Source organism: Colossoma macropomum, unplaced genomic scaffold (genome assembly GCF_904425465.1).
Source record: "Colossoma macropomum unplaced genomic scaffold, Colossoma_macropomum, whole genome shotgun sequence".
Classification (NCBI taxonomy): domain Eukaryota; kingdom Metazoa; phylum Chordata; class Actinopteri; order Characiformes; family Serrasalmidae; genus Colossoma; species Colossoma macropomum.
Genome location: NW_023495341.1, coordinates 18,521 through 44,864, shown reverse-complemented (window position 1 = coordinate 44,864; position 26,344 = coordinate 18,521). Strand labels below are relative to the sequence as shown.

The 26,344-nt window shown below is 37.5% G+C and overlaps 1 pseudogene; it reads right to left on the bottom strand.

The window, feature by feature from the left end:
- LOC118801821 lies at positions 1 to 25,792 on the bottom strand (annotated as a pseudogene).
- Between the last annotated feature and the right edge of the window lie 552 nt (positions 25,793 to 26,344).

Sequence of the window (26,344 nt, the reverse complement as noted above, 5' to 3'; positions counted from 1 at the left end):
CTACTCCAGACTGACCACCCCATCTCGATCAGCAGTGCTGTAGTGAACTCTGGCAGGATCTGACAGAGATAGAAACAGAATACTTGATAAGACACAAAAAGAAATTCATATGAATGTAAAAGTTTGACTGTGTAGTTTGTACCTTTGTTTCTCTTGATGTGATAAACCACAGCTACTATAATGTGGAGAAAGATCACAGTCACCAAGGCAAAGGGGACGAAGGGCAGAGACTGTGGAGAGACTGCAACAAGAAGTGGATCATGTTATGCATTTTATCTAACAGCATTTATATGACCTTCATATGTGTTCATCTACATATTCTCATCAAAAAATATGGCTTATGATTTCTCTCCATAACAAACCTCAGATGTTCAGTTTGGTCAATAACTTCATCTCTACAGACGTCCTAAATGCAGTGAGTGTGTTAGTGACAGTTTTACTGTGTACACTTAACTGCATTTGCCATTAATCTCTTGAGAAGCTGCTGTGGTTGAGATGCTTAGACTAATTAGGGTGTTGACCACTGCAGTAGATGTTGTAGTTGGACCCTCTGTAGAGAGAAGGTTTGATAGTGAGTGAAGCAATAGGACATTCGCTAACAGCTCACTGTAGCTACACAACATTAAAGCTATTTATTGTACCAGAACAGCAATTGTAATTCAATGCAGTCACACCACAACATCAATCTAGCAAAACCATGTAGACTCAGCTCAGACCAATTTTAATCTTGAGATGAAAACAAATGATAAAGATGTTTAACACCATATAATAAGCCTAAATTTAAAATGCTAATTACTTAGAGATTTAATAGGCTGTTCAGTCTCTAACTAAAAGGTCTATAAGACAAAGATAATCAGGCTCAATGTAGTTATTTGAATTGAATAAAGGTTTGATTTGGGAAATGGATTCACTTTATTTGCTAGTTACAAACTAATTTTCTCTGTTTCATTTGATTTTATGTTGCACATGTTAGGTCTGCCCCAGTAAACTAGATTATAAAATGAAACAGGGCCCTGAAGTACTGAAGTGTGTAGCATGTGAAACTTGTCTATTATCATTCACTGTAGAGTTAAAACCTGCCCCTGGAACCAACATCTGCACCAGAACTATGCACTGGGAGCTTAACGAAATGAGTTTCTATGGTTCTTGCAGCTGCACATAAGCCTAAGATCACTATGCGCACTGCCAAGTATCAGCTACAGTGATACAAAGCCTGCCTTTGGAGCAGTGCAAACATGTTCTCTGTAGAGATTAATTGTGTTTTACTATCTGGCACTCTGATAGACATATCTGTGTTTGGCATATCCCAGGAGAACACTACCTTCTGGAATGCATAGTTTCAACAGTGAAGTTTGAGGAGGGATAATGATCTGGGACCCCTCAGTTCCAGTGAAAGGTAATATTAATGCTACAACATACAAGTACATTTTAGATAATTGATGCTTCCAACTTTGTAGTAACAGTGTGGGGAAGACCCTTTCCTGTTTCAGCATGACTGTGTCTCTGTGCACAAAGCGAGGTCCAAAAACAAAGGTTTGGTGGGGAGGAAATTCAGTGGCCTGCACAGAACCCTGACCTCAACCCTATTGAACATCTTTGAGATGAATTGTCATGTCTATTGCTAACCAGGTCCTCTGGTTCTGTATCAGCATCTGACTTCACAAATGCTTTTTGCCTGAACGAGCACAAATTCCCACAGACACACTCCAAAATCTTGTGGAAAGCATTAACAGAAGAGGCTGTTAGACATGCAAATGTGGAGGGGGCAATTCCATATTGATGCACATGATTTTTGAATGGCCAAAAGAGGTGATAGTCAAGATCCACTCTTACCATATATATTTTTTTATTATTATTATTATTTCTTATAATTTTTATATCGAATGTTTTTTTTTGTTTTTTTTTGTTTTTTTCCGACCATATACATACAGTTTTGTGCGAAATAACAGCAGTCTAACATCACTAATGTGTTTAATTACTGATTTTGGCAGTAAAGATAATACAACATGGAAAAAAAATCATGATTAGGTGTAGCCGACTAATGGGCAACCAACAGAATCAACAGTCATGACACGCACGCTGCTAATTGGGTGTAATTGACTCATTTAATGAAAGGGGTGTGTTCAAATTAATAGCAGTGTGGGGTTCCATTAGTGAGGTCATTCATTCTGTGAAGAAACAGGTGTCAATTATAGCCCTTATTTAAAGAAGGAGGGCTGCAAATGTTGTACCTGCTGGTTTTAGCCCTTGCTCAGTGAGTAAAATGGGTCATTCCAGACATTGTACCGAAGGAGAAAGAACTTTGATGAAGAAGTTGATTGGAGAGGGTAAAACATATAAAGAAGTGCAGAAAATAATTGGCTGCTCAGCTAAAATGATCTCAAATGCTTTAAAATGGCAAACAAAACCAGAAACACGCGGTAGGAAAAGAAATACTACCATCCGCGTAGATCATAGAATAACAAGAATGGCCAAGAAGTATCCAATGATCAGCTCCAGGGAAATCAAAGAAGATCTTTAGTTACCTGTAAGTACTGCAACAATCAGAAGACGCCTACGTGAAGCCAAACTATTTGCAAGAAACCCTCGTAAAGTACCACTGCTGAAAAAAAGACGTGTTGAAAAGGTTACAGTTTGCCAAAGAACACACTGACTGGCCTAAAGAGAAGTGGCGCAACATTCTATGGACAGATGAGAGCAAAATTGTTCTTATTGGGTCTAAAGGCCACAGACAGTTTGTGAGACGACCCATAAACACTGAATTCAAGCCACAGTACACTGTGAAGACTGTAAAACATGGAGGTGCAAGCATAATGGTTTGGCGGTGTTTCCCATACTTTGGAGTCGGGCCCGTTTATCGCATACCAGTTACCATGGACCAGTTTGAATATATGTTGCCTTATGCTGAAGAAGAAATGTCCTTGAAATGGGTGTTACAGCAGGATAACAACCCCAAACACACCAGCAAGTGGGCAACATCCTGGTTCCAGACCAACAAGATTGATGTTATGAAATGGCCAGCCTAATCCCCAGACCTTAGTCCGATTGAGAATTTGTGGAGTGACATCAAAAATGCTGTTTTTGATGCGAAAGCCAAGAATGCAGAAGAACTGTGGAATGTAGTCCAGTCAGCTTAGGCTGGAATATCTGTTCGCAGGTGTCAGATGTTAATTGACTCCATGCCACACAGATGTAAAGCAGTTATCAGAAATAAAGGTTATACAACTAAATATTAGTTCAGTGATTAACAGAAAAGCTAAATCTGTAAACAAATTTCAGTTTATACTGTAAATATTCGACTTTGTAAATTAAAATGCAGACAATGCTATTTTTTTAACAGCCTATTATTCTTTTTTCTTCATTTTCAGTTTAAAAATTGATATTTTGTTCATGTTTTCATTTGGAGTTGAATGTGCAGTGCTCCCAGTGATTTGTGTATATGGAAAACAATGCTATTATGAGGATTGAGCTTTTTCTCAGTTGTTTTAAACACACTGCTATTATTTTGCACATAACTGTATATATATATATATATATATATATATATATATATATATATATATATATATATAATCAGTTAGTATCCACACAACATTTTACTTTTTCTACACAGCACACAACACATCACAGATCAGGGCATTAAATTCTTCATCCAGCTGTCAATGTTGCCAAAACCCCATTACTTTAACTCACTGGTAAAACTTACTAACAGACTGCACTGTAAAAAACTGATAACAACACACCTACCTGTGTTAACTGCTTTAACACATTTGGTGTTACTTTAAAACAAAAGTAACACAAAATATAATATCGATTACTAAACACATCAATATGTCTGGTTAAGGAAATATGTGTTGTTTTAATGCTTCTGTTTAAGAGTTATATGTCAATAGAAAAGCTCTCTGCCTCAATGAACATTAGACAACCTGGACAACTTTTTACATCAATGTCTTCTTGACCAGCTATCAATGTCAAAACAGCCAAAGACAAAACCTTCCTCTATTGAAATTTCCAGAGAAATTTTTAGTGAAGACCAGGTGTTGCATTTATTGGTTTCGCCACCTTAAAAAATGCAGTACTTAATTAATCTCACACACAGGGAAAAGTGAGGCTGTACCATGTTCCATTCACCTCATAGGGAGCTTCCTTTTCCAGTGAGATAGACATGTTTTTACCTGCCATGTGCAGATCACTGTCCAGATCACTAGTGCTGAGGATGAGCTGGAGGATGCAGTGTCAGCACCATGGACAGTGGCTGACTGAATTAGTGTAATTTTAATTTCTTAAGTTTGAGCACCTCTAGCGGCTGGTTCAGTGTTCCAAAGCCGAAAGCTGAGAGGCTTTATAACACACAAGCTTTTTTTTTCCACACATCAAAAACCCAGCTGTTGCCTTATTGGGTCAACTGGGTCCCCTCAGTCACATAGTTCAAAACAGCGTCAACACCACATTGAATTGAATTATATGCACTCTGACAAATACAATAAAGGGTGTGTTTATTACTGGATGGAACAACTGAACATTCAGAAATGATGATGAATTTATATTGTTTTGAAGAACATTTATAAACAATTGTCACAAAAACATGGCTCATTTCAAATTTAATGTTTGCAGTACGTTCCAAAAAAGTGGGGACAGGAGCTTTTTATATCGCTGTGTTACATCAGCTTTCATTTTCACAACACTTAATATTTGTTTGTGGACTGAAGACACAAACTGATCCAGTTTTGAAAATATTGATGAGGGGTGAAACGCCTAAAATTATGAACAGTTGGATCTCTGTACTGTTATATTTATAAGATTTGAAATGCAGTAAGAATATAAACTGAGACAGTGTTTTACCTTTTAAAGTGAGTCTGATGGTTGTATATGAACCTTTAACAGCACAGTAGTACAGTCCTCCATCCTCTTCAGTCAGGTGTGATATGAGTAGAGAGAGATTTCCTGGAGAGTGACCATTAACCAGCTGAACTCTGGTTCTGTACTGACCACTCTCACTGGATATCTCTTCCCATCTGTTTCTACTGTATTTCTTCCAGCTGAATCCCTCAGGTTTGGTTTGTAGGTCAGTGCAGTAGCAGGGCAGCAGTACTGACCCTCCTGAATAAGCTGTGATCCTCAGTAGCTTTTCACTGTTTTCCAGAGTGCAGCCTGCAGAAAAACAAATTAGTTATATGTTCTTCTAGTGGCTCCAGCTGGTTTTCAGCCAACTCCAGGTTTGGTAACCAAAGTTCAAAAAGGTTGATAACAGCTCCAGCCTCCAGAGGTAATGGACATTAGTTTACTAAAAGGGTTAAATCTGGTTCCCTCTTGAAACCCCCACAAACATTCTTTTCTCTGAACCAGTTTTTCTCCAATCAGAATTTCATGAACTTTAAAACAATATATATATATATATATATATATACATATATATATATATATATATATATATATCGATTCTTAGATGCATCACGATGCAGACGTGGATGATTCTGAATCGATTCACAGATGTCAAAAAACAATAACGTAATGTTGACGGAACGTGAAAGGTGGAACTTGGAAGTGCAGGAGTGCAGTGGCCACCCAGTCTGTGACGGTGCATAACAAAAACACAACTGGATGAGCGAGAAATCCAACCAGCTCCCTCTGCATTAAAAGCCAAGTTAGGTCAGGAGTCACAACAGAAATGTTAAGAGGAGCCATTTTGTCCTTTCAACAAAAATCAAACCACCTTGGGAACCACAACATTTAATGTCCAGTATGTCTCAGCATGTGCTGATGTACTAGTATAGGCTAAAAAATATAAATGAAAACGTAGACTTTGCTCTGCTTCAAGCTTTAGTTATAGCCGCTTTCCTTCCCTTTCCGACAGGAAAATTTTCCTTAAATGTTGAATAGTTTCTTGTAAAATGTCTCTCAACGTTCGACTGTTCTATGAGGCTGAAGTTGCTATCCTGCCCACTTTGGAGCTTTTTGGAGATAGTGTCCCGTCTTGAACATATTTTATTGGCTCAGCGATCCCCCCCACAACGAGACCAAAACTGAAAAATCACTGAATTAAACGGGTAGGATGGCTGTAATGTGCTGCGTGGACATCCATTGCTACAGGATCTTATGTCACCGTGACTGCGCATTTTATTGCAGATGAGTGGCAGCACCGTCTCATGTGCTCCAAAGAAAAGCATTGAATGAGAGCCTTCCAGTTTACCTGCCAAACCACTTCCATTTGTTTTATTAATAAAAGAAGTAAATTCATTAGACAATTACAAATACTTTGCTTTAAAAGTACAAAGTTGTCACAGAAAAAGAAATCCTGTGTAGAAAAAAAGATGCATCAAGATGCATTGATAATTGTTTTATAATCATATCACAGCCTCTGAATCGTAATCGAATTGAATCGTGAATCAAATCGTAAGGTGCCTAGAGATTCCCACCCCTAATAATATATATATATATATATATATATATATATATATATATATATATATATATATATATATATATAATATTTTCCAACATAACAGAACTGTTTTAACTTCTTGTAAGCAGTGTGTCATTATAGTAGGAAGCAAGAAGGAAGTCGTTATTATGAGTGTTTAGCAGTCTAGTATAACTTTGAAATTGCATGCGTGTTGATCATATTATCCTTCACTGTTTTTATGTCCATTATAAAAGGATGTAATTTTGTTTCTGAAAGAAGGAAAACATTCTCAGAGCCTGGTAAAGGTATGAGCATAAAATTCATGCTCAAATTTCTCAGACACTATCACTGCAATCAAATCCATGGCCTGTAAGTTCTAAAACATTTTTATTTTTTTTTAAATATGATGATAACACATTTACTGGAATACACATGAACACACACACAAATACACAACACCAAAAAAGTACAGTCAAAAGTGTAAACAAAAGTGTGAACAGGCCATTCTTCACAGCAGTGATGAAAAATAAATAAATATTCAATTATTGTAGAGACACAAGGAAATAAACATGGGTAACGAGACATACAGTCAGATATAAAAGTTTTAATGCCCTTTATCAAATGACCTCTACACCAATCTTTTTTTTTCTGCATATTCTATTTTAACTTATTACAAACAAATAAAACATGAAATATAAAATGTGTCTTCACTTCTGAACATGCAACAATTTATGTTAAATTTTTGGGCCAATATTAAATTTAGCAAAACAAGCAAAAAAAAAAACACTAATTGTTTAATGTTTATTGTGCAGAAGTGTGTTCTCTGGGGATGTGCGAATGTATTTTAACTTAAAAATCAAGAAAATATGATTTGACCCAGGGTGTAAAACCCTCTGCAGGTAAACAGTGATATGGGGGTGAAATGCTTCTATATACTGTTAAATATATAACAGTCATTTGTAATATATTAAAAAGAGAGACAGTGATTTACCTTTTAAAGTGAGTCTGATCTTCAGATGTGACCCTTTAACTTCACACCACATAAACTCCTCCATCCTCTTCAGTCAGGTGTGATGAGTAGAGAGAGATTTCCTGGAGAGTGACCATTAACCAGCTGAACTCTGTTTCTGTACTGACCACTCTCACTGGATATCACTTCCTGTACTTGTGTGTAATTGTTGTCTTTCTTCCAGCTGAATCCCTCAGGTGTGGTGTGTAGGTCAGTGCAGTAGCAGGGCAGCAGTACTGACCCTCCTGTATGTGCTATGATACTCAGTAGTTGTTCTCTGTTCACCAGAGTGCAGCCTGTAGATAAAAATATCAATAAGATCAGATTAATTACATTGCCATGAAGAAGTATTTGCCCCTCCCCAATTTCTTCTAATTTTGCAAATTTGTCACACTTTAATGTTTCAGATCATCAAAGTACTTTAAATATTACACAAAGATAACCCAAAACGCAAAATGCTGTTTTTAAATGATGATTTCATTTATTGAAGACAAAATGCTGTTCAGCACTACCTAGCCCTATGTGAAAAAGTAATTGCCCCCTTAGCTACCAAATCAGCCAGTTAATGAAATTCAATTGGATATTGGGTTCAATTTCTTCAGACACACCCAGGCATGATTGCTGGCAGAGCTGTTACATCTAAACATCAGTTAAATAGAACCTGTCTGGCAATGTCAAGCAGCTAGAAGGCCTGAAAAAGCAGCACATGATGCCACGTTCTAAATAGATTTAAATACCAATGCAAAACAAAGTCAATAAAATCTTCCAGTGTGGAAAGGGTTACAAAGCCATTGCTAAGGCTCTGGGACTCCAGTGAACCACAGTGAGAGCCATTATCCACACATTGAGAAAACTTGGAACAGTGGTGAACCTTACCAGGAGAGGCTGGCTTACCAAAACTTCACCAAGAGCGAATCAATGTACATGATTCCACAACAAGAAAGACACTGGGCAAAAATGTCATGAGTTGCAAGGCAAAAAGCACACAAAGGTCTATCTCCATTTGCCAAAAAACATCTAGATAACCCAATTTTGGGATCGTATTCCATGGACTGGTGAGTCAAAGGTGGAACTTTTTGGAAGACATGGGTCCCCTCCACATCTGTTGTAAAGCTAACACCAAATTCCACCATAAAAACATCACACCAACAGTTAAACACTGTGGTGATAGTCTGATGGTCTGAGGCTGCAATACTTCTGCAGGACCTGGATGACTTGTTATAACTGATGGATCCATGAATTCTGCTCTCTACAAAAAAATCCTAAGGGGGAATATCTGCCCATCAGTTTGTGACCTAAAGCTCAAGCGCAGTAAAATTATGTGGCAGGACAATGAGCCAAAGCACATAAGCAAGTCTACCTCTGAATGACTCAAAAGTACCAAACTTAAGGTGTTTCTTTGGTCAAGTCCTGACTTGAATCCCAAGACCTTACACAGGCAGATCATGCTTGAAAACCCTCCAATTTAGCTAAATTAAAACACTGTTTTTGACTTACATTAAAAGTAAAGAATATTTTTGCTTTCTCTTGGAGAGCCATATATATATATATATATATATATATATATATATATATATATATATATATATATATATATATATATATGTGTATATATATTTATTTATTTATTTATTTTTTTGGCAACAATATGATCATATAATGCTGTGTGAGTGCATTACAGAACATTAAAAATGGAATTTGTGCTAATTGTAGTTTTTGACTGGGTTGTTTTTAGATTTAATATATATCAGTAACTCAGTAACAAGGTAAAGAATGACACTCACCTTCAGAGACATGAAGCTCTTCTCAATGAAGAGAAGATAAAAAGTCAGCAACATCCTCACTAGTAAAACAACACTGAGTTCACAGCACACTGACAGCTCCACACCCAGCACTACACTAGCCCTGTATACCACACTGAGTACACAGCTCTCTCAGCAGCTCTTCACTGGAGTCTAACCCACTCTAATGTCCGTGCAGCTCACAGGAGCTGTGTTTAAATCAGCTAGACCGGAACTCTTCTGACTTTTAGGGATTGTATCAGCAGCTTCTTCAGAATCGGAAACCACACACAGTGACGTGGTGGTGTCTGCGTCGTGAGAACACTTACTGTTTCCTTTTCTGCAGTTCACCCAATTGGACACAAGAAATAGACAAATAAAGACTCTCTGGTGTCTCACTTCCTTGAAGAAAAGAAGACGCACAGGCTAATATGAATTCCACGCTGTTCTAAGCTGGTTTATGCTGTTTTTTGCTGACCTATTGCTGGAGGATGATGTGTTAGCTAGTCACCCACTGTGGTTATGCTGGTTAACCAGCATACCAGCATCCAAAACAGATTATAGCCCAAATTATAGCCATCTGTATTAAACTTTAACTTTTAATTTTATGCTTTAATTTGCTTGATTTCATGTTTTTTTTTACATTGAAATGTCCCACTGTATGTTCCACTGGTGGTTTCTCTGCTTTCTGCTTTTAGTCTGTTTAGTCAGCTTTACATCCACTCTTGTTTGTATGTATATGTGTGTGTGTGTGTGTGTGTGTGTGTGTGTGTGTGTGTGTTTTGTGGGGTAGTGTTGCATATGTATGTATGTATGTATGTATGTATGTATGTATGCGTTATGGAGATCATTCGATTTTGAAGCGTAAGAATTGCTATATCTAGAGAAAGAGAATGAGATGTGAACTCATGCTGGTAAACATCTATATGGTCTATGTCTCTGTTTTCCTGTAGCTATAATAGTATCAAATGATGCTATAAATCAATGGGAGGTATCAAGCCACACTGACAGGAAACCTGATGAGGCCTCACTCACACACCAGCGACCCAGAGTGCTTTATTTACACATGCATGATAATATCTCACTTCCTGTGAGAGAACTTTGAACGTGTTTGGCTGCCACTTCTCACTGGAGGGTTTTTTCTGCCTTTGCTTCTTGACTACTTTGAAATGGACTGTTTTGAACTAACCTTTGGAACTGGACTACTGTCGTTTTGGAGTTTCTATTCTGTCATTTGTCCTCAAGCTTACTGGTCTTCTTACTGAGCCTCAGACACTGAGGCCACTATTCCTGCACTTCACGGCCACTTTCTCCCCTGCCTGCTGCATATCTGACCTATCTTAATGAGACATACACCTCCTGATGGTGAACACGTCTCCACTCTATTGACTACCTGTGTCTGACAGTCTTTTGGATGGTAGGTTACAGTTAACAAACACTGAGTCTTTCAGAAGTAAAGATGAGGGGTTCAGTACTCTAAGATTCAGAGACTCTGGAGAAATCTCTGTATGCAAGGGACAAGGCCAGAAACCAATATATGGTGGCTGTGATCTTTGGGCCCTCAGGCAGCACTGCATTAAAAACAGACATGATTCTGTAGAGGAAATCACTGCATGGGCTCAGAAACACTTCTGAAAACCACTGTCTGTTAAAACAGTTTGTCGCTGCATCCACAAAAGCAAGTTAAAACCATATATAAACAGGATTCAGAAATGCTGCCTCCTTCTCTGGGTACCATCTCATTTAAAATGGACTGAAGTGAAGTGGAAAAGTCAACAAATCAACATTTGAAATTCCTTTTAGAAATCATGGACACTATGTCCTCCAGGCTAAAGACCACTCAGCTTGTTAGCAGTGCACAGTTCAAAAGCCAGTTTTCATTTGTGTTGTTAAAAAAGAGGTGATGAAACACAATGGTAAACATGCCCCGTCCCAACTATTTTGGAAGGTGTTGTTGGCATCAAATTCAAAATGGGCATTTAATTATACATTTTTTAAGTTTCAATATGTTGTCTTTGTAGTACTTTCCTTTAAAAAAATGATTTACATGATTTTCACATCATTGCATTCTATTTGAGTATTGTTGCTGACCATGTGCATCCCTTCATGGCCAAAATGTACCATCTTCTGATTTCTAATGGCTACTTCCAGCATGATAGTGCTCCATGTCACAAGGCAAAATTCATCTCAGTCTGGTTTCATGAACATGACAGTTCTGGCCCTGCCAGAATAGCAACCCCTAGTATACAGCACAGGAAGTGCAGTACAGGAAATTTAGTTTAATACAGAAAATAGGAAGTAAATTCAGTCATAGTCTACATGAGGTCCGCAAGTCATACCATAAAGAATTGAGGCTGTTTGAGAGCAAAGGAAGGTATTAGTAAACCCAGTATTAGTGCAGTGTTCCTGAATAAAGTGCTCAGTGAGTGTTTAAGTTTTGAGTTTTGCTGTTGTTTTTCCTCTTTTTCCTCCTTTTCTGTCTTATTTGTCAGCTGTTTGATTGTAACTAATTTTTTTTCAACTTTTGTCATCTTCATTGGAGTAAAAGTTGTGTATGTGATGTATGCGCACACCACAAAAAAATGATATCCAAGCAAGTGACTTTTTCTCTTTATCATATTTTGTAAGAATATTATATCATTTGACTTATTTCTGTGTAAGTCATTTTATCCACTGAATGTGTTTTATTCCATTGCCAGATCATTTTAGTTGTTTTAAGAAATACTGCAAATATTTGTGCTTAATTCCAGAAATATTGATTAACATTAAAGAAGTTTTTATTCTTTAATGTTAATTACTGGTTGTGTATAAGTCTGATGTGTAGTTGCATAGTCTTGCTGTGTTTTTACATCTCAGCAACTGATAGTAAATGACTGGAGGTAGCTAGCCATGTTAGAGTGTGCAGCATTTTGACTGCTGTCACAACACAGTTACGGTAAATTCAACTTACTATAAACATTTCCTCTTTATATATAAACATTATTGCATTAAACCATGTATATCAGGCCTATTTGCTATCATAATGAATAGTGTCGCTTTGGCACAGAAAACATTGCACGTATGGGCAACAGCTCTTTACTTCAACATCGAGTCTAGAAATGCCCAGCCCAGCACTACCCCAACATGAAACACAGGGAGGACATGCCACACGTGGAGGATGGACAAACTCACACACATAGCCCTCCCTCACCGGTATATGTAACTTTATATATTAAGCTATATATAACAGTAACATAATCAACTTGTTCTTATTTTTGTGCTATATATTTTATAAATGTTATGCTGTGGTTGGAACACAAGAAAAAAATTGTTAAAATGTTGGTTCCAATCAGAGAAATCTGATTCATTTTTATTTTCTTCCTCAGCCACATTAGTAGGATATAATGGGACATGTAGGAATACACAGATGGCATATTATTGGATGTGATGGCAAAAGGTTATGATGGGATATGATGGGATATGATGGATGCCATAGGATTTGATGGGATGTGAAGGGAATTGTGAACTCACCTGTGGTCAGAAGAAGAAGAAGGACACTCGAGTTGGCATACTTTTGTGTTTTTCAAAACAATTAAAATTTTGCAACATTTGATTTGAGAAAGGATGAACAGAAAAAAAAAGCCACTGAGAGATTCCACTCACCCCCCCAGAACAGTCAAGGCATTAATAAAAGGCATCTGTGTTGGTGAAAATGAGGTTCTGTTCATTTTCTTTCTCCAGTTGTGTGAACTCTGAAGGCTCTGCCCTTCGTCCCACATGGACACAAACTTTCCAAAATAACGGAACCGATTCTATTTGGAAGCTGGATTTTCAACACCATGGTCAGCGGCTCTCCATCTGTTCTCATCCTCTAACTAAAGTTCAGACAAGTCTGTTTTTGGCTTGTTGTTTTATACTTTTGTTTAATTAATTTCTTTGTGTAATTTTTGGTCACTTTAAGTTGCCATTAGCCATAAACTAGTTGTCATGATTCTTTAATATTCCCCAGTCCTGCTTGTGTTTCAGGAGATCTATGTTCTACTGGTAGCTCCTCTGCTCTCCTGCTGCTCTCCAGCCTACCTGGAATTTCATAATGTAGCTTGTGCTCTTGGCTCTATATCTGCATTAGTGTTTCATTTGTGTTTAGAATATGTGGATATATTTACAGAAGAGCCTGTTGGTATTGGCATAAATGTGTGAATATTCCCTCATGCACAGCTGCATCACTAGACCAAGAGTGTTCGGATGCAAATGGAGAGTTCAAACTATGTTCCAAATATGAAAAAGAATAATAATAAATATCACAGAGAAAAATGAAAAATGCAGTAAAATGCTTTGATGGCATCTGCCCTTATTCATTTAAGCTGGGTAGAAACAAATGCAGATCTGAGTGCCCAGAACATACCATGTACACCTTATTTAATTCAGGAAATTGTCCAAGCTGTAATATCTGTGCAAGTTGGTGGATATATCAACTTCATCTGCATAGAAACAAATCTGCCCACTAGTCCCCTAAATGTCACACCTCAATTTATCTTCATGCACATGTTTTTTACATGAAATGCATTAATTGATGTGAGTCAATAAACAGTGAGTCAACATTGACTGTGCTCCATGATCTGCTGCTGAAGGACTTTACAAATTACATGTTGACTAATTTCAAATTGAATTACTTGTCATTTCAGTACAAGCATTCCATTGTACACAATCAATATCATCACCATAATCATCATCATCATCATCAGCATCAACATCATCATATTGTTGTGTTATATTTTTATTGTTATTACTGATATGATTAGTGAATTTAAATATTTTTCAGGTTGTTAATACATTATGCTTACATATATACACCATCTGGACAGAAGTGAATCTGATCATCCAGATACACCATCAGTTTAAATTGGTGAATAAGGAATAACACACATTTTATATTCAGATTTAATCTTACACAACTTTGATGAATAACAGTCAGGCTATGAATGTGGGGTGACACTAGTCTAGAGGTCTGTGGTGCTTTTAGGAGCAATAACATGAAAGAAAAAGACAAATTGTACAATATTAACACTGATTATTTCTGTCAACTGGAACATAAGCTGTACTGCACATAAAATAGTTTTAATAAGAAAGAGTAATCAGAATACTAAAAGTACTAAAAACAGCTTAAAATTTAAATTCAACTAATGAGTTATTTAAAAAAAATATGTAATGGGAGAGCTACTAATAACTATATTTTAATACGATACATGCGATACATAAAAGCACTTTATACTACATCAAATAAATGATGAAAAGATGAATTACAAACTTTCAAACTTTAGTGAAAATTGGCAACACATTTGTTTATTATGTGTTTTACCTTTATATGCACAGAATCTCATGTAATTCTTCCATTTTTCCACTGAAGGGCATGTGCACTACTCCAGACTGACCACTCCATCTCCATCAGCAGTGCTGTAGCAAACTCTAGTTGTATCTGACAGAAGTTTGCAAAACAGATGTTAATTAATACACAGAAGAACATTACTATGGTTATAACAGCTTGATTGTGTAGTTTGTACCTTTGTTTCTCTTGGTGTGATAAACCACAGCTACTATAATGTGGAGGAAGATCACAGTCACCAAGGCAAAGGGGACGAAGGGCAGAAACTGTGGAGGGACTGAAAAGAAAAACAAAACAAAACAAAAAAAAACGTCAACATAATCATCATCATCATCATCCTCACTTGTCCTCCTGGGTCACGGGGGTGGCTGGAAGGCAGCATCATATAATGGTAATAATCTATAATCTATAATCTCTACTAAACAGTATACATTTTAAGTAATAGCCGAAGACTTTTTTACCTACAACAGTGACTTTGATGACTGTGTGTTCACTTCCTTCAAGATCACATTTATACCATCCTTCATCCTCTTCAGTCAGGTGTGATATGAGTAAAGAAAGATTTCCTGGAGAGTGACCATTAACCAGCTGAACTTTTTTAAGCAATGTTTTATTTAAATGTTTAATGTAATGGTAAAGGACTTCTGTCAAGTATTTTCAAAATAGTACATTTACAATTGAGGCCAAAATCATTATTAAATTTTAATGTAAATTGATGTAAATACATTTTATTCCAAGCAATTTTGAGGCATTTCTATTGGTCCAATCATTATCAATGTTTATACAATCTAAGGAGCCAATCCTTTCATTTTTGCTATACACAGAAGAGATTTTGGTTTAAGACGAAAAGATATGAGACAATAAATCAGAATTTTAGCTTTAATTTCCTGATATTTGCAAGATGATGTGTTAACTAACTTTAAACATGGGTTAAGGTTATGGTTTTTAAGTGAGCAAAAATATTGAAACATGTGATTGACAGGTGTTTCCTGTTGCCCAGGTGTGTAAGAATGATTGTTTAAAATTCAATAGCTCAAACTGTTTTCTACTCATTGTTTGCATCTTGGGTTTTGCCTATGAATATTGCATTTGTTGTTTGAAAAGGATAAACCAACATTTAGGCCAACATTTTGGCTGTCTGTAGAAGAAAAGGAGGTCATTTTGAAGCTGAGAAAAAAAAAAAAAGAATATTAATCAAAACCTTTGCACAAGTGTTAAAATCCCATTGGCAGTCTAGGGTAAGGTAGAGCCAAGAACATGTGGCATAAATGTGAAGTGCAGAATGGACAAAGTAACAATAAACAAACAAAGCTCCAGTTTTTTTTTTTACCATTTAATACATGCTATGGTGGACTTACAATAATGCTACAATGAGACCATCAATAATATGATTATTTACATTTTTAACAATATTTACAAACAGGCCATATTGCCTGCTGTTTACATATAGGGAAGCATATAGGGAAGAGAGAGAGAGAGAGAGAGAGAGAGAGAGAGAGAGAGAGAGAGAGAGAGATGCAAAGCAGTGAGACAGTAAGACTACTATGAATACAGGAGGCAAAAGAAGTACAAAGCTTAATGTGGCTAAAACAGATTACAAAGCTGATGTGGCTACAAAGCTGGCAGAGATACTAAAGTTAGGAGAGTACAGTGCTAGCATGGGTAAAAAGGACAAAAAAGTACAAATAACAAAGTATTGTAGCATGCTACAGTGCTGTGAAAAAGTATTTGCTCCCTTCCCAATACCTCTATTTGTGGGTTCAATTTCACTAGCCACACCCAGGCATGATTACTGCAAGACCTGTTATATCTAAACGTCCCATCCATAGAACCTGCATGGCAATGTGAAGCAGGTCTTCAAAAGCAGCACATGATGGCACATTCTGAAGAGATTCAAATACAGATGCAAAATAAAATTATTGAAACCTCCCAGTCTAGAAAGGGTTACAAAGTCATTGCTAAGACTCTGGGACTCCAGTGAACCACAGTGAGAGCCATCATCCACAAATATAGAAAACTTGGAACAGTGGAGAACCTTCCCAGGAGTGGGAGGCCTACCAAAATTTCACCAGAAGCACATTGACAACTGTTTCAGGAGATCACAAAAGAATGCAGATGAGAATCTAAAGAACTGCAGGCCTCACTTGCCTTAGTTAGGGTGAATGTATATGATTCCACAATAAGAAGTACACTGGGCAAAAATGGCATCCATGGGAGAGTTGCAGAACTCAAACCACTGCTGGCCAAAAGGAACACAAAGGCTTGTCTTGCATTTGCCAAAACAAATCTAGACGACCCCCAAGACTTTTGGGATAACATTCTGTGGTCTGCTGAGTCAAAGGGGGAAAGATTTAGTAGATATGGGTCCCGTTACATGTGGTGTAAAGCGAACACTGCATTCCACCATAGGAACATCATACCAACAGTCAAACATGGTGGTGGTAGTGTGATGGTCTGGGGCTGCTTTGCTTTTAAGGACCTGGATGCCTTGTCATAATTGATGAAACCATGAATTCTACTCTCTGTCAGAAAGTTCTGAAAGAGAATATCTGCCCATCAATGCTCCAACCTCCTCAATGAACCTTGCTGGGCTTTGTTTAAAACTCACCTCCTCCCATGCCAGAAGTCTGTGTGTTGACTGATTATTGAAATGGTAGATGTTGAGCCTCTAATGATTGATACATTGACCAACCTATGAAAGACACCAACCAGACAGGAGAGGAGGCATACGAGAGAAAGAGAGAAACCAAATACACATGGTCGAGCCCAAAGACTTAACAAAAGTAGTGGGCACAATCAATACAACAATTTGGAATGTCTTGAAAAGGAAAGCAACCACTGGTGTGTTAACAACCAGAAACTCAACAGGTTAGCAAAGGAAAACAACAGCAGTTGGTGACCAAAATATTGTGAAAGCTGTGAAGAAAAACCTAAAGACTACTGTCAGTGATATCATCATCAGCCTCCACATGGCAGGAGTGAAGGAATCAGGATCCACTGTCTGAAGAAGACATCAAGAACAGAAATATAGATGCCATATCATATGATTCAGACTTTTCATCAGCAGTAAGAATCAGAAGGTCAGAGTGGAATGAAAAAAAGACAAAAATACAGAGCTGAGCCACAAACACTCTGGAACAGAGTTATATGGACTGATGAGACTAAGATTAACCTCTACCAAAGTGATGGAAAGGCCAAAGTGTGGAGCAGAAAAAGAATCTGCCTATGATCCCAATCATTCAAGCTCATGTGTCAAGCATGGTGGAGGTAGTGTCATAGATTGGGCAAGAACTGAAAGAAGCTGAGCTAAAAAGCTCAGAAAAGTATCACAAAAGAAGAATGAAACATCCTGGTAACATCAGTGAGTCATCAGCTTGATGCAGTTATTGCAAGCAAGGGATACGCAACCATGTGTAATTTACCTTAATTTACTTTAAGACTATCTGTTCCTACACTTTTGCTCACCTAAATTCTGATCAATCATCTTCATCTTTTGACCATCACGTCAAAAACAAAAGAATTACCTTGCCATTCCAACACCACAATATATTTTTATTCTTTACACTACTGTAAACTGATGGCTAAGTTTTTAATATATGATAAAGATCATATATTACAGCAAACACTGTATTTGAAGTGGTCCTTTGTAGATGATTAATAAACTCTTAACAGATTATCAGTAACACTTCAATAACATAACAGTAGCAGTAGTGAAGCATCTAAATACATTGAAGTAAATATCTTGTAGATATTCTGTTGATACATTACTTACATTAAGTAGATGTATTGTTAGTATGTTACTTCCATTACACAAAACTTTACCCAAAACCTAACCCTAACCCTGGCCCTAATCCTAACCTTAACCTCAACTCAAAACCTAATCCAAACCTAATTCACACTGGACCTAATCCTAACCCTCATATGTGTTTGACATGTTACTGAGAGTCTGTTTAGTGTTTGTTTCATTTAAAAAGGACCACACAAAATAGTGTCACCAACATTCAAACAAGTCAGTTTCAAGTGTTTTAAAAGTTTTTCAATATCAATATCTTGATCCAAAAGACTAATTAAGAAAGTTAAGTTTATTGAGATTTATCTTGCCTTTGAGCTCAATCTTTAGGGGTGACTTACCTTTAACAGTGAGCATGATGTCTCTGTATCCCCTCTTCTTAGCATCACACCTGTAATCTCCTCCATCCTCTTCAGTCAGGTTTGATATGAGTAGAGAGAGGTTTGCTGGAGAGTGACCATTAACCAGCTGAACTCTGTTTCTGTACTGACCACTCTTACTGGATATCTCTTCTGTGCTGTTTACTTTCCGCCAGGTAAAACTCTCAGGTTTAGTTTGTGGGTCTGTGCAGTAGCAGGGCAGCAGTACTGACTCTCCTGTATATACTGTGATATTCAAAGATTCTCCACTGTTTGCCAGAGTGCAGGCTGCAACACACAAAAGGTTTGGGTGTACTTGGGAGCTTTAGCATTGAATGACCTGCTGTCCACTGATGAGAGTTGTGCAAGGATCTGCAAGACAGTTAGTGCTAGAAAATCTCAGATTCTAAGAGGGACTGCAGTGATGAAGGCACTCAATAAGGTATGTAGAGTTCAGACCATAAAAGGCTTTAAAAGTGAAGTGCACTTGATAAATAGGGATATTGGTAACCAGTGAAGCTGATATAGGACAGTATTGATTTGTGCAGATTTGTAAACTACTGTTTGGATTAAGAGGCTATTGAAAGGGAAGTTGCAATAATCAGTATGAAAGATCTGACAACTCTTAAGGGAGTCATAATAGCAGAGTAGATGGACAAGGCCACTTCAAGCAGATAAGTGAGATCAGAAAAGAAGTGTGAAGGGAAATGTTATCTCTTTGAACTGCTACAAAAACCTACAGCCAGACCTCTCTCATTTGGGCTTCCATTAGATAGTCCTGAATGTTTCAATCAGCAAAAGCATGCACAGTTTTTGTGAATTAAGTTACTAAGATTAAGTGACTTTTATTAGTCCCACAACAGGGAAATTTCACCTCCGCATTTTACCCATTCATGCAGTGAAACACCACATACACACTAGTGGGCAGTGAGCACACTTGCCCGGAGTGGTGGGCAGCCCTATCCACAGCCCGGGGAGCAGTTGGGGGTTAGGTGACTTGCTCAAGGGTACTTCAGTCACGTACTGTCAGCTCAGGGGATCGAACCAGCGACCTTCCGGTCACAAGGCTGGTTCCCTAGACTCAAGGCCATAACTGCCCACCCTGATCAAATCAATGACCAGAGATGTCTTTACTTTCCGGTGTGCCATTACAAAGCAATATTTGAAGCATAAACATTTTTAATTCACTATATAATGATCTGATTAGCGTCTAGCTAGAGCTCCTATACAAAGTTTCAGTATTAAGTAGGTGTTAAGTGTCTTCATGTTGTGTATTACATTTGCTGGATCTAGCTCTAATATTTGCACTACAACACACTTTTTCAGTTTCTAATGAGTATTAAGTATTAAGTACTGAACATCTTGTATATTACCAAGCACATCCAGGTATATGTTTGTTGAATATAATCAATTCTGCCCCCAAAAGCTATGGGAGACATGGGGGAAGATTATATATGGAGTGAAACACTAAAGGCTGACTTTGGTGTATCTGGCAGTGCTTCAAAAGTGTTTTTAAAAAGTGTTTTCAAAAGCTTTTTTATATGTAGTGTGAAGATCAAGATTTTGGTAATAATTTCTTTGAATACCGTGTCTATATGCATCTATAAACCCATTCATAACATGCTATAATGCATTTGTTACAAACCCAGGAACCATGTGGTTCCAACATGAAAGTCAGTATCTGCCTGTAGCTTATAACTTTTCTTAACATAATCATCAGGCATTATAAACATGGCTATAAATATTTAGAAAAATTAATTACACTTTATAGCCATGTTTATTCTGCATTATAAATTGCTACATAATGCAATATAAGAAGTGTTATAACATGTTATAGTGTCAGTGTCATGAAATCATTCCCCGACTACAGAGTGTAAAGTGAGACAAGTTTGTTTAAGCCATGGCATTTCCAATATTTTATTTCTCACCATAGGTGTTGTTAAGGCTGTACCTTTTGGGGATTCATTCCTGAAAATTCAGATGCCGGCCCCAAACAAGTTGTCCAGCTCAGAGTTATTAGTGCAATGCACTTCCGTGAACCGCCACTATTACCCCCTCTGACATCACACTGAGCATGATGTTACTGTGCAGTGAAGACTAGAGAGTGAGAGGCTCACTGGTTTTAATGTTAACCACTTACTTCACTTCAAAACATCACTACACATTACAGTAATAACTACACTACACAACAGAATAACTAACAGCTAACCGTGGTGTACACTGACTTTCCCATGTTGGGTAAAATACTGATGGCACCATTATTTTAAATTTGATATTTAAAGCTTGTAATGTGTTTTACTTTGTATGCTGCAGTGTTTCAGTAAATCCTTCAGTGAATACTTCAACTTGAAGCCTCACTCCGAATATTGGAGGAGCCATTGGTGTAGCTTGCCTTTTTTTACTTAGAGCTTTTATTACACACTTCTGTGACCTAAGAATAGCTCATTCAGTTTGCGGTATTGTCCCTGTAGTTACTGAATAATAAGTTTTAGTTTGTGATAAGGCTGGGATTCTAAGGGGTTAAAGACACTTTAGGGAGAAGCTTTTGTCATGTCAGCATATACACTACATGGCAAGAAATATGTGGACATCCCTGCTAATTATTCAGTTCACATATCATCAAGCACAAAGCCATGCAATCTCCATAAAAAAAAAATAAAATAATAATAATAATTCAAAAGATCAATGACTTGAAATGTGGCACTGCCACAAGTCAATTTGTGATATTTCTGCCCTGCTAGATCTGCAAGTGTAATTATTGTGAAATGAAGGCATCAAAGAGCGACAGCAGCTTGGCCATGAAGCAGTACATGATGCAAACTCACAGACTAGAGTCACCGAGTTTAAGCTAAAGCACATAGTGGAAAATGCCTATTCTGTGTTGCATCACTCACCACATCATTCCAAACTGCTAATGGAAGTAATATCAGCACAAGAACTGTGTGTCTGGAGCTTCATGAAATGAGTAGCTGCACGCAAGCCTAAGACCACTTTTCACATTGTCAAGTGTAAAGCATGGCACCACTGGACTCTGGAGCAATGAAAACACGTTCCCTTAAGTGATGAATGACACTTCTGGCAGTATGATGAATGAATCAGGGTTTGTCGGATGCCAGGAGAATTCTACCAACAGGAACGCACAGTGCCAACAGTAGAGTTTGGTGAAGTAGGAATTATGTTCTCTGGCTGTTTTCAGGGTTTGGGCTCATTTATATGCTTCCAATTTTGTGCAAACAGTTTAGGGAGGACCCTTTCCTGTTCCAGCATGATTACTGTCCCTGTGCACAAAGTGAGCTCTATAAAAATGTCTTGATGAATTTGGGGTGGAGGAACTCTAGTGGTCAGAGCCCTGACCTCGACCCACTCAAAACCTTTGGAATAACTGGAATATTGATTATGAGCCAAGCCTTCTTATCCAAAATCAGTGCCTGATTTAATAAATGTTCTTGTCTGAATGTGCAAAAATTTCTACAGAAACATTGCAAAATCTAGAGAAAAGCCTTCTCAGAAGACTGGAGGCTTTGCCGCAAAGAGGGTGGGGGACCTCCATATTAACACGCATAGGTGTGATAGTGAGGAGTCCACATACTTTTGGCCATATTGTGTATAAATACTATGTATGACACACGAAATGTCTTATTTTTATATTACATGGACAAATAATGTCTAGAACGTGATCATTTTCACTGACTGCTTAAGAAAAATGATTACAATACATGAAATGGCTTTTACTGCGCTATATAAGCTGTATTTTGTATTTTCATTGTAAAAATAGTATAGAAAGAAGAAGTAAAGTGTAGTATGTCTTTAAGTGTCTGGATCATTTGTAATATTTACAAATTTCAGGTTGACAATACTCAACCTGAGTTATCTACTTTTTTAGTAGAATGACTTCTGAGTGCATCCAAATATTGTTTTCTGTAATAATTAATGTGAATGATATTATTGATGGTACTGATTATGCTGATTTATATAAAAATCAAGCACTCATTAAAACCGCAGGTCAGCAAACACGTATGCCACCTTTGTAGGGCAGGCAGCTTTCCCAACTTTCTTTTCTGGTATTTCTGAAACACTGTCACAACCACATTGAGCTGAGAGATACATTCTTTGTTTCTCATGTGTTTAATTTGCTGTTTCTCCCTTTGCATGTTTTAGCAAACGGACACACTTTTGGACATTCACCAGAAAACACATAACTGTACAAATAAGTGCAAAAACACAAAAGTGTATTGAACTTTCTTCAATAAATAAATAAATGATTGATAATAAAACATGAACCTAATAATGACAGGGTTAAGCTAATACTGAGACACAAGATAATTAACAGAGCTAACAGCTCATACAGTCCCATACACAAGTTTGAACACTCTTGGTCAAATGACATTTTTATTTTTCAAAGTAAAAATACGTGAACGCTACTTTTACACAGGACAAACTATTTCTGTATACAGTTCAACATATTGGAAAGACATAAAGCACAATATATAAAATATGTCAGCTTTTCCACAGGCCAGAGGATGTGTGAATCGATTTTAACATTCAATTAAAAAAAAATAATAAATTGACCCAAGGTTCACAAACCTTTGCACATGACTGTAGGTGAACAGTGATGAGGGGTGGAATGCATAAAAACTCATAGTTTGTTCTGTATATTGTTAAATATGTTTATCAGATTTGAAATGCAGTAAGAATATAAACTGAAACAGTGTTTTACCTTTTACAGTCAGTCTGATGGTCAAATGTGAACCTTTAACAGCACACCAGTAATCTCCATCATCATCCTCTTCAGTCAGCTGTGATATGAGTAGAGAGAGATTTCCTGGAGAGTGACCATTAACCAGCTGAACTCTGTTTCTGTACTGACCGTTCTCAATGGATATCTCTTCTCGTGTGTTTGTTTTTGTGTTGTCTTTCTTCCAGCTGAATTCCTCTGGTTTGGTGTGTAGGTCAGTGCAGTAGCAGGGCAGCAGTACTGACCCTCCTATATGTGCTGAGATACTCAGTAGTTGTTCGCTGTTCACCAGAGTGCAGCCTGCAGAAACACACATCAGAAAGATTATATACAGTGTGAAAAAGTATTTGCCCATTCCCAAATGTATCTATTTTTACATTCATGTCACAATTGAATGTTTCAGATAATAAAACTACTTTTAATATTAGACAAAGGCAAGCCAAGTAAACACAACATGCTGTTTTTAAATGATGATTTAATTTATGGATTTGTCGATTCAAAAATGCTGTTCAGCCATACCTGGTCCTATTTGAAAAATGAATTGCCCCCTTAGCTACTCAGTCAACCAGTTAAACAATTCAATTGACTGTTTAGTTCAGTTTCACTAGCCACTCCCAGGTATGGTTACTGCTAGACCTGTTGAATCTACACATTACTTAAATACAACCCCTCTGGCAATGTGAAGCTAGAAGGTCTAAAAAAGCAGCACATGATGCTACGTTCTAAAGAGAGTCAAAGACTGATGTGAAACAAAGTCATCAAAATCTACCAGGCTGGAAAGGGTTATAAAGCCATTGCTAAGGCTCTGGGACTCCATTATTCACAAATAGAGAAAAGTACCAGCCTACCAAAATTTCATCAAGAGTGCACTGATTCAGTTAAGGTCAATGTACATATTTCCACAAAAAGAAAGACACTGGGTAAAAATGGCATCCGTGGGAGAGTTGCAAGCTGCAAAACACTGCTGACCAAAAAGAACACAAAGGCTCATCTCGCATTTGCCAAAACGTCTAGATGACCCCCAAGACTTTGGAATGTCAAAGGTGGAACTTAAGAAGACATGGGTCTTGTGACATCTGTCATAACGCTAACATCACATTCCACCATAACATCATGCCAACAGTAAAACATGATGGTGGTAGTATGATGGTCTGGGGCTGCTTTGCTTCTGCAGGACCTGGATGACTTGTCATAAATGATAGAACCATGAATTCTGCTCTCTATCAGAAAATCCTGAATGAGAGTGTCCACCTGTCAGTTTATGACCTAAAGCACATTTGGGCTATGCAGCATGACAATAATCTGAAGTGCACAAGCACGTCTACCTCTGAATGACTCAAAGAAACAAAAAAATAAAGTTTTGGATTTGCTGAGTCAAAGTCATGACTTGAATCCCATCAAGATGTTGTGGCAAGACCTTGAATGGGGAGCTCATGTTAAAAAATGCTCCAATTCAGCCAAATTAAGAGTTCCAAAAAAAAGAGTGGGCCCAAATTCCTCCACAGCGAAATAAAAGACTCATCGCAAGTTGTTGCAAACATTGATTGCAGTTGATACTGCCAAGAGTGGCACAACCAGTTATTAGAGTTCGGGGACAATCACTTTTTCACATAGATGATATAGGTTCTAAATAATCTTTATCTTTAGTAATAGAATAATCATTTAAAAGAATTCTGCATTTTGTGTCTGTGTTTTGTGTTGTCTTTATCTTATCTGTTAAAACTAGTTGGATAATCTAAAACATTTAAATCTGACAAGTTAACAAAAACAGTAGAAACTGGGAAGAAAGGGCAAATACTGTTTTAGAGCGCTGTATTCGTTGTATGACATTGTCATTACAGGTTTACAAGTATGTGATGTCATCATAAATCTCTGGATTAATACATTTTAGTAGAAATAATAGCAAATATTCTTTATCAACACAGATGTATCAGTACTGCTACAGCTATAGTAGATTTCTCCTAGCTACATGCAGAAGCAGCCTGGAACTACAGCCCAAGTTTTCAGAGTTGTCCCCGCCTCTCTCAATCAGTCTTCTTGCATACTACCACCACATGTCGAAGGCAAACTATAGATTTGCATGACATCAGTAGCTCAGTAAAACATGCTTACCTTCAGAGACATGAAGCCCAATGAAGAGAAGATAAAAAGTCAGCAACATTCTCACTAGTAAAACAACACTGAGTTCACAGCACACTGACAGCTCCACACCCAGCACTACACTAGCCCTGTATACCACACTGAGTACACAGCTCTCTCAGCAGCTCTTCACTGGAGTCTAACCCACTCTAATGTCCGTGCAGCTCACAGGAGCTGTGTTTAAATCAGCTAGACCGGAACTCTTCTGACTTTTAGAGATTTTAGCAGCAGCTTCTTCAGAAATGGGAACCACACACAGCAACGTGGTGGACTCTGAGTTCTGAGAACACCTACCTCCTGTTTCCTGTTTTGTCATCATTTCTCAGTACACACAAGTGGACACAAGAAACAGCCAAATAAAGAATGCACACCTCTTCATTCTCACATCCTTGCAGAAAAAAAAGAAAAAAGAACACAGACTAGCATGACTTCAGTGCTGGTCGAAGCTGGTTTATGCTGCTCTGTTGCTGAATTAGCTAGTCAAGCACTATGTTCAAGCTGGTTGACCAGCATACTGGTATCCAAAACAGAAAATGTGCTGATTTTGCTGGTGACCAGCATATAAACTTCTATTCCTGATGCTGAGCAGCATCCAAAACACATTAAGTGCTGTTAGCAGGGATGATTTTCCCATTTTACAGCCATCAGTCTTTAGCTTTACATGTTATGTCTTCGCAACTCCAATGCTACACCACTCATTACTTTGTCCAAGCACTAGCCACCTTCTGTCTTTAAAATGACTCTGCTTACACATCTGTTTTGCTGC